Below are 15551 nucleotides of genomic sequence, written 5' to 3'. Positions count from 1 at the left end.
CTGAACATCTCTATCAAATCTCCTCTTCTTCTCTCCAAGGAGAACAGTCCCAACCCTTCCAATCTATCCTCATAACTGAAGTTTCTCATCCTGGAACCATTCCTGTAAACCTCTTCTGCACTCTCTCCAATATGTTCACATCCTTCCAATAGTTTGGCACCCAGAAGTACACACTATCCCAGCTGAGGTCCGCCTTTCAATAAGATCATGGCTGATCTGATTGTAACCTCAACCCCACATTCCTGCCTCCCCTGATAACCTTTCAGTCTGCCTTTCACTGCCTTTTGAGGAAGGGAATTCCAGAGACTCACGACCCTCTGAGAGAAAAAAAATTCTCCTCATCTTCATTTTAAATGATCAACCGCTTACTTTTAAACAGTGACCCCTAGTTCTAGATTCTCCCACAAGAAGAAACATCCTCTCCACATCCATCCAGTCAATACCCCTCAGGATCTTAAAGGTTTCAATTAAGTCACCTCTTCACTCTTCTAAACTCCAGTGGATACAAACCTAATCTCTCTAACCTTTCTTCATAAAACAAGCCCATCCATTCCAAGTGTTCATTTTGTAAACCTTCTCTGAATTGTTCCTAACACTTTTACATCCTTCATTAAATAAGAAGACCAATACTGTGCACATTATTCCAGTTGTTGTCTCACCAATGGCTTAACTGACTATGACAAGTAATGTGTTAAAACAAGGGTTTTATTCAATAGAGACCACAACAATGGTATGACAATTATAATTGGCAATATAAAAAAAGAGAAGGAAAAATGTTATTTAAAGGATAAAACACTAACAGAAGAAACAAAAACAGACAAAGTTTTGTTTAGTACAAGCAATAACTGCAAATTTGTTCCGTTCCAGGGCAGCTCCCCAGAATTGGTATATACATTACCATCCCTTTGATACACACATTACCATCCTTGGTACACACACTACCAAGTTGCTGAGTAATCACAATGGGTGGGCACTCCATTCCTGGCCTTTTCTCCCATCTTCAGCAGTGACTATTCCACGATGGGTGCAGCACCCAGTCCCCAAAACAAAGTCCCTAATTCTTGGCTTCAATGGAGCCTTTTGAAGAGCCCAATGATGTGCTGGCTTTGTGGTATTGTAACTGGGTGAGTAAGCCAGAGACCCATGCCCTGGGCAGCAGAGTTCGAATCCCATCACGGCAGATGGTAAAATTAGAATTAATGAAAAATCTGGAATTAAAATTCCAATTATTAGCATTGTTCATTAGTGAAGCAGATGGTTTTTCAACAATGTCCTTTCTATAATCCCATACATCACTGCAGATTCACAGCAATGCCACTCATTTTGAGATTAAGGACATAGAAACTAGAAGCAAGAGTAGGCCATTCGGCCCTTCAAGCCTGCTCTGCCATTCATTTCCCCCCTCCTTCCTCCCATATCCCTTGATCCCAAGAGGTATTTCTTCATGAAATCAGACAATGCTTTGGGCTCAACTACATTCTGTGGCACTGAATTCCACACATTCACCACCCTCTGGGTGAAGAAATTTCTCCTCACCTTAGTTCTGAAAGGTTTACCTCTTATCCTCTTGTGCTGGACTCCCCCACCATTGAGAACATTCTTTCTGAATCTACCCTATCTAACCCTGTTAGAATTATACAGGTTTCTATGAGATCCCCTCTCTCTCTTCTAAACTCCAGTGAATATAATCTTAACCGATTTAGTCTCTCCTCATATGCCAGACCTGCCATCCCTGGAATCAGCCTGGTAAACCTTTGCTATACTTCCGCTATAGCAAGGACATCCTTCCTCAGATAAGGACACCAAAACTGCACACAATACTCCAAATGTGGCCTCACCAACGCCCGTACAATTGGAGCAAAACATCCCGATCCCTATACTCAAATCCTCTCGCTATGAAGGCCAACATACCATTTACCTTCTTTACTGCCTGCTGTACCTGCGCACTTACTTTCAGCGACTGATGCACGAGGACTCCAAGGTCTTGTTGGGTATCCAACTCTCTCAATTAACACCCATTCAAGTAATAATCTGTCTTCCTCTTATTGATACCAAAATGGATAACCTCACATTTATCCACACACTCAGCCTGTCCAAATCGCGCTGAAGCATCTCTGCATCCTTCTCACCCTCCCACCCAACTTTGTATCATCTGCAGATTTGGAGATAATACATTCAGTTCCCTCTTCCAAATCAAAAATATACAATGTTGGGGATCCTGGCACAGATCACTGCGGAACCCCACTAGTCACTGACTGCCAATCAGAAAAAGATCCATTTATGCCAACTTTTTGCTTCCTATCTGCTAACCAGCTCTCTATCCATCTCAAGATATTGCCTGCAATCCCATGTGCTTTAATTTTACATAGTAGCCTGTTATGTGAGACCTTATCAAAAGCCTTCTGGAAGTCTAAATAAACCACTGGTTCTCCTCAGTCAACACAACTAGTTACACACTCAAAGAATTCCAATGGATTCGTCAAGCATGATTTCCCTTTTGTAAATTTATGCTGACTTTGATTATACCACTGCCTTCCAAATGCCGAGTTATGAAATCCTTAATAATAGATTCTAGCAACTTCCCCAGTACTGACATTAGGCTCACAGGTCTATAGTTCCCCGTTTTCTCTCTACCTCCCTGCTTGAATAGTAGGCTTATATCAGCTACCCTCCAATCTGTAGGAATATTCCAAAGTCCAAAGAATTTTGGAAAATACCACCAATGGATCTACTATTTCCAGGGCCACTTCCTTAAGTATTCTGGAATGAAGATGATCAGGATGAAGATTTATCCACCTTCAATCCCATCAATATCCCCAAAACCATTTCTCTACTAATGCTGATTTCCTTCAGCTCCTCACTAAAACATGTTTCTCTCAGTACTTCTAGTACATTATTCATGTCTTCCTTTGTGAAGACTGAAGCAAAGTACAAATTTAATTCCTCAGCCATTTCTTTATTCCCTGCTATGAATTGTCCCATTTCTGACTGTAAGGGGCCTACATTTGTTTTTGTCAATCTTTTTCATGTAATAAATGCTGGCCAGATAGCAACGCCCACATCCCATGAATGAAGTTTTATAACAAGTCCTGGTCGACATTATTCTCTACAATGAGAAGACTGAGCGACAGACTATCACAGGGCTCAGTGTTAGTCCCAGCCTCTTCAGCATCGATATAAATACCCTACCAACAATCACATCCTGCCAAACATGGATGGTTTGAAACTAAAGCATGATCCCAAGTCAACACACATGAAGTGACTCTAGATAGGACTCTGTCCTTCTGCAAACATCTGGTTTACATGAAGCACAGTTGCCTCAACACTCTGACCTCAGCACTTTCCCTATCAGACTCCACAGCAGAGTACTGTGCTCCTGTCTGGCAAAGGTCATCACATACACCGCTTGTTGACACCCAATTGATGTAACATTGTGTATCATAATTGGAATTCTCTGATTAACACCCTGTTAAATTCTTTACTGATGAGGTGTATCCTCAAGAACTCACTCCACAGACAGGCTTCAGAGAACAGAGGTATTTATTGCAGTCTTATTCGCTCCACCCTCCAAACAGCAACTACCCTCTCAGGGCCGCTCCTGGGCAGACCACCCCACACCCTTAAAGGGACTATGCCCCAACATACATAACACTCCTCTCCTCTAAACAACAATCCCCCATAACCGCAAAAGCATTTTAACTATTTGCATACAATTACACACTTTTTTTTCACATTTTCCAATACATTGTAATGAACCCACAGCATTACTTATAATATGATGCATTCCTTTCTTTAGTTCCCAACCCATACGTTCATTCTCCATTGACATGATCAATCTGTCCCATGGGGTTGTTTCCTGGGAACTGGAAATGGCTTTAGGTTCCTCTCCGGCGATTGTGGTCTTGACAAAGCTACCATTGGTGTCCTCACATGTTGGTCGCCAATGCCAGCCCCCCAGTTTCTTCTGTAGAAGGAGGAGCTACTGATTCCATGCCTCCCTCTCCTGGTATCTCCACTGGCACCATCCAAATTTGTAGATGGTGCCCCACTCCTTGATGTGGGGGCCGCCAGCAGTCGGTCCGCATGCCAATGCCAAACTAACTCGTCTGGATTGGACAATGGTCCGGTCTTGGCTGCAATCGCAGCCGGAACCCGCTTCTTCCCTGAAGTGTAGTTTCTGGCAAGTAACAACTCTCCCTCTGAAACGCCTTCAGCTTGGCATGTTTGGCTCGACGACCCATCTGCACCTCCTGGTTCCTCTCCACCACTCGTCTCATCAGGACTCAGCAGATCAAACATTGTATGCAACTGTCTCCCAAACATCAATACTACCAGGGAGCATTTAGTTGTTGCATGTGGAGTGTTCCTGTACACACTTAAGAACTTTGTGTCAATGATCCTTCCCCCAATAAAGCCTCCAAGGAGTGTTTAACAGACTGTACAAAACGCTTCGCTAACCCATTCATCTCTGGGTGGTTGGGTGCAGACTTTACATGACAAATTCCATGTAATCCACAAAGTCCCTCAACACAAACTGCGGTCCATTGTCACTCACAACCTGTTCTGGATATCCAAACCTAGCAAACATGTCATCGAGCTTATCAAGGGTTGATGCTGTGATCGTTGATTTCATACATATCACTTCCGGCCACTTTGAGTGTACATCTCAGCTACCAGTAACATATGGCCTTCCATTGGCCCCACAAAATCTACATGGACTTGCTCCCCAGGCCCCTTTGGCCATTCCCATGGGTGCAATGGCGATGCAGGTGGTGCCTTCCGAATTTTGGAACACAAAGTGCACGCTTTCTTCTTAATGCTGGCATCAACTTTTGGCCACCACACATAACCACCTCTTTCATGGCACCACTCCTGTGTGCCCTTGGTGCAATTGCTCCAACACTTTCCTCCTCAAGGATTGGGGAATGATGATTTTGCATGCTCCACAAAAAACAACTATCCTGCACCAACAATTCCCATTGACGGCTTAGATATGGCCTCAGTTCCAGATTCTTCTGTTGACTTTACTTGCCCTTGCAGATGAGGTCTACTACTTGACTCAGTATGGGATCCTTTCATGTGGCTTGTTTCACCTTAGCAGTTGTAGTCGGTACCTTATCATCTTGTGAAAAGGACATGATCAGGATAATCTTGTCCCGACCTCTTTGTGACAAGGCAAAGGCAGCCTGGTTAACGCATCAGCATTTGCATGTTGATCCGACTGACGATAGCGGATTTCATACGAGTGGCCTGACAATATCAATGCCCACCTCTGCAACCAAGCAACGGCCACAGATCAAATTCCAGAATGAGATCCCAAAATCTTAGTCAGCAGATTATGGTCCATCAGCGAGACAAACTTCCTGCCATACAGATAGTGGTAAAACCTGGTAACCCCAAAAATGATGTCTAGTGCCACCTTCTCTATTTGCATGTAGCTTTCTTCCATTTTGGAGAGTGACCTAGATGCTAATGCAACAGGCCTAGCTTCTCCATTTGCCATCATATGGGAAAGCACCACTCTAACGCCATACGGCAAAGCATCACAGGCCAGCTGCAGAAGTAATTTGGGGTCAAAATGGCAAGGACCCCGGACTCCTTCAACACCACCTTCACTGTAAGCCTTGTCACACACCTGCGCCCACTGCCACACCTGCCCTTTCATCAACAGCCAATGCAGAGGTTTCAAAACTGTTACCAAGTCGGGCACAAATTTGCCTTAATAGTTTGAGTCCCAGGAAAGACCTCAGCTGGGACATGTTTTCCAGTCTCAGCACCTTCATTATGGCTCCTAGCTTCTTTGGCGCTTTGTGTAACTCTTCATCATTGATAACGTGACCTAAATAGTCGACAGAGTCCTCAAAAAACTCACTTTTCTTTCCTAATCTGCAGCCCATGATCCTGCAGTCTCTTCAATGTCCCTTCTAAGTTTCACAAACGTTCATCATCTGGAACCCGTCACCAGAATGTCATCTAGGTAATTTTTTTTATTCATTTGTGGGACATGGGCGTTGCCAACTGGCCAGCATTTATTGCCCATCACTAGTTGCCTGAGGGCAGTTGAGAGTCAACCACATTGCTGTGGGTCTGGAATCACATGTAGGCCAGACCAGGTAAGGACGGCAGATTTCCTTCCCTAAAGGGCATTAGTGAACCAGATGGGTTTTTCCAACAATCGACAATGGTTTCATGGTCATCAGTGGATTCTTAATTCCAGATTTTTAAAATTGAATTCAAATTCCACCATCTGCCATGGCAGGATTTGAACCCGGGTGCCCAGAACATTGGCTCAGTTCCTGAATTAATAGTCTAGTGTTAATACCACTAGGCCATCACCTCCTCTCATTGGACTCCTGGGAGACCCAACAATATCTATTCCATTGCTCTGTGAAATAAGGCCATGGCCAATGTGATCCCAAAAGGTAGTCATTTGTAATGGAATAACCTTTTTTGGGTGATGATGGTTAATGGTAGCTGAGAGTTTTTGGCCACCCCCACTTGCAGATAAGATTGGGACAGATTCATTTTGGTAAATTTCTGACCGCCAGCAAAGCCACTAAACAGGTCTTCGATAAGGAGCAATGGATACTGATCTGCACATAAGTCAGGGTTCACTGTGACTTTAAAATCCCCACATAGCCTCACTGAGCCATTGGTCTTCATGATGGGAGCAATTGGCATGGCCCACTCACACATGGCCACTGGTTCCAATATCCCACAACCTACTAATGTCTTGAGTTCAGCCTCCACCTTGAGTCTAATTACATATGGCACTGAACATTCCTTCATTCTTTTTGGGCATTCATCCAGCTTCAACCATAGGTTCACTTTCACCCCCTTTTTCTCCCCTAGCGTTTCATTAAACATCTTCTTGTATCTCTCCAAAATATCTGTCACACTCAAACTAGACTCCATTAATCTGTTCACCACTTCCCGGTTCAATTTAAGTTTTTTCAGCCAGGATCGTCTGAATAATGCAGTGTAGTTACCCTTAATGACATACAAAGGTAGATGTGCGCACTGGTCCCTCAGTTGTACTTTGGCTGAGACATAGCCCCTAAGAGGAACCAACTGTTCCATATATGTCCTCAAAATGACCTGGATGAGGAAGTGGAGGGATGGGTTGGTAAGTTTGCTGACGACACCAAGGTAGGTGGTGTTGTGGATAGTTTGGAGGGATGTCAGAAGTTGCAGCGAGACATAGATAGAATGCAAGACTGGGCGGAGAAGTGGCAGATGGACTTCAACCCGGATAAGTGTGTAGTGATCCATTTTGGCAGATCCAATGGGATGGAGCAGCAGTATAAAATGAAGGGTACCATTCTTAGCAGTGTAGAGGATCAGAAGGACCTTGGGGTCCGGGTCCATAGGACTCTTAAATCGGCCTCGCAGGTGGAGGATGCGGTCAAGAAGGCGTATGGCGTACTAGCCTTCATTAATCGAGGGATTGAGTTTAGGAGTCGGGAGATAATGCTGCAGCTTTATAGGACCCTGGTTAGACCCCACTTGGAGTACTGCGCGCAGTTCTGGTCACCTCATTACAGGAAAGATGTTGAAGCCATTGAAAGGGTGCAGAGGAGATTTACAAGGATGTTGCCTGGATTGGGGGGCATGCCTTATGAGGATAGGTTGAGGGAGCTTGGTCTCTTCTCCCTGGAGAGACGAAGGATGAGAGGTGACCTGATAGAGGTTTACAAGATGTTGAGGGGTCTGGATAGGGTGGACTCTCAGAGGCTATTTCCAAGGGCTGAAATGGTTGCTACGAGAGGACACAGGTTTAAGGTGCTGGGGGGTAGGTACAGGGGGGATGTCAGGGGTAAGTTTTTCACTCAGAGGGTGGTGGGTGAGTGGAATCGGCTGACGTCGGTGGTGGTGGAGGCAAACTCGTTGGGGTCTTTTAAGAGACTTCTGGATGAGTACATGGGATTTAATGGGATTGAGGGCTATAGATAGGCCTAGAGGTGGGGATGTGATCGGCGCAACTTGTGGGCCGAAGGGCCTGTTTGTGCTGTGGCTTTCTATGTTCTATGTTCTATGTAAAATGATATTCACAGGCTTCAGGGTTAGATGACTCGACGTTTCCTTGCATATCGCTCAGAACCGGACTGTTTCACCTTGCACAGACAAAATGTTTAGTTTAAACTGCATCTTCTCGGTCTGCTCTGTGCCATCCACAGACCCCATGGACTTCTTGTCCTCATCTACATTGGCCACTTGCCACTTCCTCCAGGGTTTGAACCCTGACTGCTTTAGCTTTGCACTCTCCTGGGGCACCGGTGCTGTGCAGTTTCGGGCAATATGGCCCATCTTCCGACAGTTCCAGCACAGAGCTCCACTCGTCCAGCAACTGGACTCTGTATGACAATTATGGCATTCCTTGGACTATGACCGACTCTTCGGTGTCTTTGCCACCTTGTGCACTCTTGCACTAATGCCAAATTGCGCTGCCTCCCTGTCAGCCCTTCCATGGAGACTGCAATCTCAAAAGCCTTCTTAAACTCCAACTGTGGCTCTGCCAGTAGTCTTTGCTGAATTGCTTTCTGTTAGAGGCCTGGTCCTGTAGCACGTCCTGCAAGAAATCCCCAAAGTTACAATGCTCTGCGATGCTTTTGAGGGTAGCCACAAATTTGGTGATGGTCTCGCCCTCCATCTGGTTCCGCTTGTAGAAGTGGATCACTCCACAATCTGCAGTGATTTTGGACGAAATGTTCCTCCAATACAGCGCACAACTCTTGGAACAGTTTCTCAGCTGGTTTCTCCAGCTGCAATAAACTCCTCAGGTCGCTGAATGTCATATTTCCAACCGCGCTGAGAAAGACGGGCAGGATGAGGACATCTGCCACCAGATTTGCTGTCTCAAATATACTGAACCGCTTGATGTTGGCCATCCACCACTTGGCTTCCTCGTCGAATGCACCTATTGTACTTAATTTTTCCACCATTTTTCTTTACCAGCGGCAGGGGTTTTTCAGCCCATGAACCTAAGCCCAAAACCTGTTTTCCGCACTGGCTCTTGTGCTCCCTTGTCCCCGAGCGCTCTCAGGGCAGTTCCCGAGCAGATCACCCACACCCAGAATCACTTGACCCATTCTCTTAAAGGGGCGATGTCCCAACATACATAACACACCCCTCCCCTGGCTTCCTGTCTTGCAAACATCAGTCCCCCACACATCTGGACTAAAACCCACAAGCTTGTTGAAACAATCCATGCTTGCACCTCACTTACCCACTCCATGATGACCTCTTCAACCCACCTACTGACCACCTTCCATCTCAACCCTTATGGAACACCCTTCCTGAGCAACACCCACCAGCACACAATCACTTGGATCAGGATTGGGGAATATGGAAAGTCACAAACAAACCCCTTGGGGGGCAATGCTCCCATTCCAACCTGTTAATTTTTTGGCGGGTCGGGACGGGAGATTCGCGCGTGCACCGATTCGCAGAATTCTTACGTGCGGTTCCGACGCACGCACATCTCCCGTTCCTGGATATCCAGCGTGGTCGAGGCCATGCAGGAAACTGGCAGGGCCAGCAGGTAAATACTTAAAATCTTATTTTAATGTAATTATCGGGCCCAGGTCTGAATTCTCCGGGCCCGATAGCATCTCCCACCCCACCTGTACAAATTCACTCTGGCAGGGTTTAGAGTAGTTCCCCACTTTCAGGGAACTACCGGGAGAGTGAAGGGGGGCAATCGGGGCCACCCAGGGGGTCGGGCAATGGGGGGTTTGCCCCCTGAGCATGGGCACTCTGGCAGTGCTAGCCTGTGCCCCCTGGCACTACCCAAGGAGCAAATTGCTCATGTCCTTGGCACTGCCTACTGGGCATCGGGCACTGCCTAGGGATGGGGCTTAGGGAACGGGGCCTAGGGGCGATCGGTGGGGCTGGGGAGTCCCGCTGCCACTCTGTGGACTGGATCGGTCGGGGCTGAAGGGAGGCCAGCGACCGGGGGGGGGATTCTGCCTCCTATGTGGGGGGGGGGGGGGGGGGGGGGGGATCGTCCCTGCAGGGGGGGGGGGGCTGGAGATCACGGTGCTCCGGGACAGGAGGGGGGGGTGGGGTCGGGGCTGGCCCAGTAATAGACGGGGGAAGCCGCGATCAGACCATGAGGGGGCTGGAGGGGGAGCACTGCGAGGGTCCTGGGCTGGCCAGCGATTGAGCTGGCCAGCAAATGGGGAGACTGGCAGTGCGGGGTCACTGTTAGCCTCTGGCGTGAATAGGCCTCCCGCCCCCCCACCCCCCCAAAAACCCCTCCCCATACCGCTCCCAGGCTTTTAATCAGATTCATGATTGTGGCCTCTGCATTGCACAGAGTGTGGGTGATTCAAGTCTGAACTCCCACTGAAAAAACAATCATGATTTACACCATTTTTCCCACAAATTCAGCACTTAGAAATTTTTTTGGGAGAATCCCTTCCTTATGAAAAACCCCATCTGATGAATGGCAGACTTTGAACTGCCACGGAAAGTGCTCCTTGCCTAGCAGGTTCAGGCCAGGTACAGCCAACCCCCACCTCCATACAAACCTCTGATACGCATACTATGTATCTATGTATGTATATTATGTAAATGGTTTTTTTTGCATCCGTATTTACTGAGGAAACGGGCATGGAGTCTACGGAAATAGGGCAAACAGGTAGGGAGGTCATGGAACCTTTACAGATTAAAGGGGAGGAGGTGCTCGCTGTCTTGAGGCAAATCAGAGTGGATAAATCCGCAGGACCAGACAGGGTATTCCCACGGACCTTGAGGGAAGCTAGTGTTGAACTTGCAGGGGCCCTGGCAGACATATTTAAAATGTCAGTATTCACGGGGGAGGTGCCGGATGATTGGAGGGTGGCTCATGTTGTTCCATTGTTTAAAAAACGTTCCAAAAGAAATCCGGGAAATTATAGGCCAGTATGTTTGACGTCGGTGGTGGGCAAGTTATTGGAAGGTGTGATAAGGGATAGGATCTACAAATATTTGGATAGGCAGGGACTTATTAGGGAGAGTCAACATGACTTTGTGCGTGGTAGGTCATGTTTGACCAATCTATTAGAGTTTTTCGAGGAGGTTACCAGGAAAGTGGATGAAGGGAAGGCGGTGGATGTTGACTACCTGGATTTCAGCAAGGCCTTTGACAAGGTCCCTCATGGGAGGTTAGTTAGGAAGGTTCAGTCGCTAGGTATACATGGGGAGGTAGTAAATTGGATTAGACACTGGCTCAATGGAAGAAGCCAGAGAGTGGTTGTGGAGGATTGCTTCTCTGAGTGAAGGCCTGTGACTCGTGGTGTGCCGCAGGGATCAGTGTTGGGTCCATTGTTGTTTGTCATCTATATCAATGATCTGGATGATAATGTGGTAAATTGGATCAGCAAGTTTGCTGCTGATATAAAGATTGGAGGTGTAGTGGACAGTGAGGAAGGTTTTCAAAGCTTGCAGAGGGATTTGGACCAACTAGAAAAATGGGCTGAAAAATGGCAAATGGAATTTAACGCAGACAAGTGTGAGATATTGCACTTTGGAAGGACAAACCAAAGAAGAACGTACAGGGTAAATGGTAGGACTCTGAAGAGTGCAGTTGAACAGAGGGATCTGGGAATACAGGTAGAGAATTCCCTAAAAGTGATGTCACAGGTGGATAGGGTCGTTAAGAGTGCCTTTGGTACATTGGCCTTTATAAATCGGAGTATCGAGTATAAAAGTTGGAGTGTTATGGTAAGGTTATATAAGGCATTGGTGAGGCCGAATTTAGAGTATTGTGTACAGTTTTGGTCACCTCGTTACAGGAAGGATGTAAATAAGGTTGAAAGAGTGCAGAGAAGGTTCACAAGGATGTTGCCGGGACTTGAGAAGATGACTTGCAGAGAGAGATTCAATAGGTTGGGACTTTATTCCCTGGAGCATAGAAGAATGAGGGGAGATTTGATAGAGGTGTATAAGATTTTGATGGGTATAGATGCAGTGAATGCCAAGCAGGCTTTTTCCGCTGAGGCTAGGGGAGAAAAAAACCAGAGGGCATGGGTTAAGGGTGAAAGGAGAAAAGTTTAAAGGGAATATTAGGGGGGCTTCTTCATGCAGAGAGTGGTGGGAGTGTGGAATGAGCTGCCGGATAAAGTGATAAAGTGGTAAAAAAGTGGTAAAAGTGGTAAATTACCACTTTTAACATTTAAGAAAAACTTGGACGGGTTCATGGATGAGAGGGGTGTGGAGGGATATGGTCCAAGTGCAGGTCAGTGGGGCTAGGCAAAAAATGGTTCTGCACAGACAAGAAGGGCCCAAAGGCCTGTTTCAGAGCTGTAATTTTCTATGGTTCTATGGTATCAGATAATTACACATTAGTGAGGAGTGCCCCTGTACAGACTAAGTGGCGACTAGTCACCTTAAACTTAGCAAATGAAGGTGTTATTATTTGGCTTTGGGGATTTGAATTCAGTAAATAAATTTACAATGTGTGATTTGGTCTACTGTCAGGTAGGCTACAGAAATTGGTGTTAGATTTTTAAAGTCAAAGTAAAACACCCAGCACATCCCCGATCCTGGTCACCCTGGCAGCCACAGCCTATGTCGTCGCCAGCCACTAGAAATGGTGTTTGTGGAGGAGCAGATTCCTGAGCAGCTCCCTCATGACAGCCGCTACCCCAGATGGGAGAAAGCTGCAGCGTGATGGAGGGCAGGTCCAAGACTTCAAGGAGGTCCTGGTAAAAGACAGGTAACGCCTGCAAGGAACCCCAAAGACCCCTCAGGTCTGTGAACAGGAGCTGCACGTCATGAATCAGGCCTTGCACCTGGCAGAAGAAATACATTGCCAGGACACACTATTGAGGAGGGGGCTCAACGTAAAGGTACAGTGGAGCCCCGTTGTAACGCGATGGTTGGGGTCCATAAAATGTTATCGCGAATGTTATCGGGATCGCGCTAAATCGGGGTCACGCTAAATCACTAAACCGAAAATAGTAAAAAAAAAGGGTCCAATGATTCATCGCGTCATATCCGATTTCGCGCTAAATCGGGGCGCGTTACAACAGGATTCCACAGTATCTGCAAAAGGTTGCCACCTAATGCGAAGGCACTCTAACGCCTGAACCTGAATACCCTCAGTAGACCATCCCTTTGTGACTCATCCTTTTGAACGCCTTCTGGTCGAGAGACAGGAAGGCGCTCGACAGAGCAGCATTGTGGGAATGGTGAATCAGGTTCCGGACCATGGATAGTCCGACCTGGGGCCATGTAAGACTGGTCAAGGTGGATCATGTGGTCCAGCATAGTGTCATGGCAAGAAGACATTGCCCTGGCGAAGTTTATATCACAGTAAGAAGTCTCACAACGCCAGGTTAAAGTCCAACAGGTTTATTTGGTAGCAAAGGCCACTAGCTTTCGGAGCGCTGCTCCTTCGTCAGGTGAGTGGGAGTTCTGTTCACAAACAGGGCATATAAAGACGCAAACTCAATTTACAAAATAATGGTTTGAATGCGAGTCTTTACAGGTAATCAAATCTTAAAGGTACAGACAATGTGAGTGGAGACAGCGATAAGCACAGGTTGAAGAGATGTGTATTGTCTCCAGACAGGACAGTTAGTGAGATTTTGCAAGCCCAGGCAAGTCGTGGGGGTTACAGATAGTGTGACATGAACCCAAGATCCCGGTTGAGGCCGTCCTCATGTGTGCGGAACTTGGCTATCAGTTTCTGTTCAGCGACTCTGCGCTGCGGTGTTCATTCATCCGCTGTCGTAGCGTCTGCATGGTCTCCCCAATGTACCATGCCTCGGGACATCCTTTCCTGCAGCATATCAGGTAGACAACATTGGCCGAGTTGCAAGAGTAGGTACCGTGTACCTGGTGAATGGTGATCTCACGTGAGATGATGGCATCCATGTCGATGATCTGGCACGTCTTGCAGAGGTTGCTGTGGCAGGGTTGTGTGGTGTCGTGGTCACTGTTCTCCTGAAGGCTGGGTAGTTTGCTGCGGACAATGGTCTGTTTGAGGTTGTGCGGTTGTTTGAAGGCAAGAAGTGGGGGTGTGGGGATGGCCTTGGCGAGATGTTTGTCTTCATCAATGACATGTTGAAGGCTCCGGAGAAGATGTCGTAGCTTCTCCGCTCCGGGGAAGTACTGGACAACGAAGTTTACTCTGTCCGCCGTGTCCCGTGTTTGTTTTCTGAGGAGGTCGGTGTGGTTTTTCGCTGTGGCGCGTCGGAACTGTTGATCGATGAGTCGAGTTCTTATGAGGGCATCTTTCAGCATCTGGAGGTGTCTGTTGTGATCCTCCTCATCTGAGCAGATGTCAGGTACATGTCACACTCTCTGTAACCCCCACGACTTGCCTGGGCTTGCAAAATCTCACTAACTATCCTGTCTGGAGACAATACACATCTCTTTAACCTGTGCTTAACTCTCTCTCCACTCACATTGTCTGTACCTTTAAGACTTGATTGCCTGTAAAGACTCGCATTCCAACCATTATTTTGTAAATTGAGTTTGTGTCTTTATATGCCCTGTTTGTGAACAGAACTCCCACTCACCTGATGAAGGAGCAGCAAGCACTCCGAAAGCTAGTGGCTTTTGCTACCAAATAAACCTGTTGAACTTTAACCTGGTGTTGTGAGACTTCTAACTGTGTTTACCCCAGTCCAACGCCGGCATCTCCACATAAAGATTATATCATCCATGCTGAGGAGGGAGATTGGGCACCAGTTGTTAAGGTAGCAGAGATTCCCCTTCATGAGCCGCAGGGCAATAATGGCCCTGCACCATGAAAGGTGCATCTCCCTGGTTGCAGTACTGTCCCCGAGGACTGCTGTGTAGTCATTCCCCAGGATGTCCCAGAGCGCCCTGAAGAACTGCATGGTCAGCCCGTCCAGCCCCTGGGCTTTTCCCCTTGAGAGGCTGTCGAGTGCGCTGGTCAGCTCCTTCAGCCTGATAGGAGCATCGAGCCAACCGTGCCCTCAGGGCTGACCTGCAGCAGGTCCTCCCACAAAGTTCTATGGGCATTCTTGCTGGATGGATCCAGAGAGAAGAGTGCAATGTAATATTCTCCGACAATGGTCCTGATGCCCTCTGGATCTGAGACAAGGGACCCGTCATCGGCCAGTAGCGTAAGGAACTGCTGATGGATCCCAATTCTCTTTTCCAGTGAGTAGAAGGAGGAGCCACGGTCCAGGTCCCTACGGATGCAGATCTGCAAGCTCACGTAAGCACCATGGAACCTGACAAGTTGCAGGTCCTGCAGTACGTCCTTCTCTGTACGGCAGCCGCATAGCCGGGTCCTCATTGGACTGACCAAGATGTGACTCCAGGTCGAAAACCTCCTTCTCCAGCTTCTCAATCCTGGATTTCCACTTCTTTGTCGACCCCCTCGTGTATCTCTTGACAGAAGGTACAGACATGTGCCTTGTCCACATCCCACTATAGCCTCAAAGAGGAGAAGCCTCTCCGTTTCCTTCTCCAGCGGTGACTGGACCAGGCACCGCCTGACTTGCAAGTGTGTCAAATCACTTGCGATTTAGAGATCAGCAGGTGTGTGTAAGAAGCTGATACATGCCCACCCACAATTAAAGGCCATT

The 15551-nt window shown here is 47.3% G+C and overlaps 1 protein-coding gene across 1 annotated transcript in view; it reads left to right on the top strand.

The window, feature by feature from the left end:
- Positions 1 to 15551, top strand: part of LOC144491844 (FYVE, RhoGEF and PH domain-containing protein 5-like) — a 137830-nt gene that overhangs the window by 111175 nt on the left and 11104 nt on the right. The gene's annotated exons all lie outside the window — the stretch shown is intronic.

The sequence above is a fragment of the Mustelus asterias genome, chromosome 3 (assembly GCF_964213995.1).
Source record: "Mustelus asterias chromosome 3, sMusAst1.hap1.1, whole genome shotgun sequence".
Taxonomy (NCBI): Eukaryota; Metazoa; Chordata; class Chondrichthyes; order Carcharhiniformes; family Triakidae; genus Mustelus; species Mustelus asterias.
This window is presented reverse-complemented; position numbering and strand designations above follow the sequence as displayed.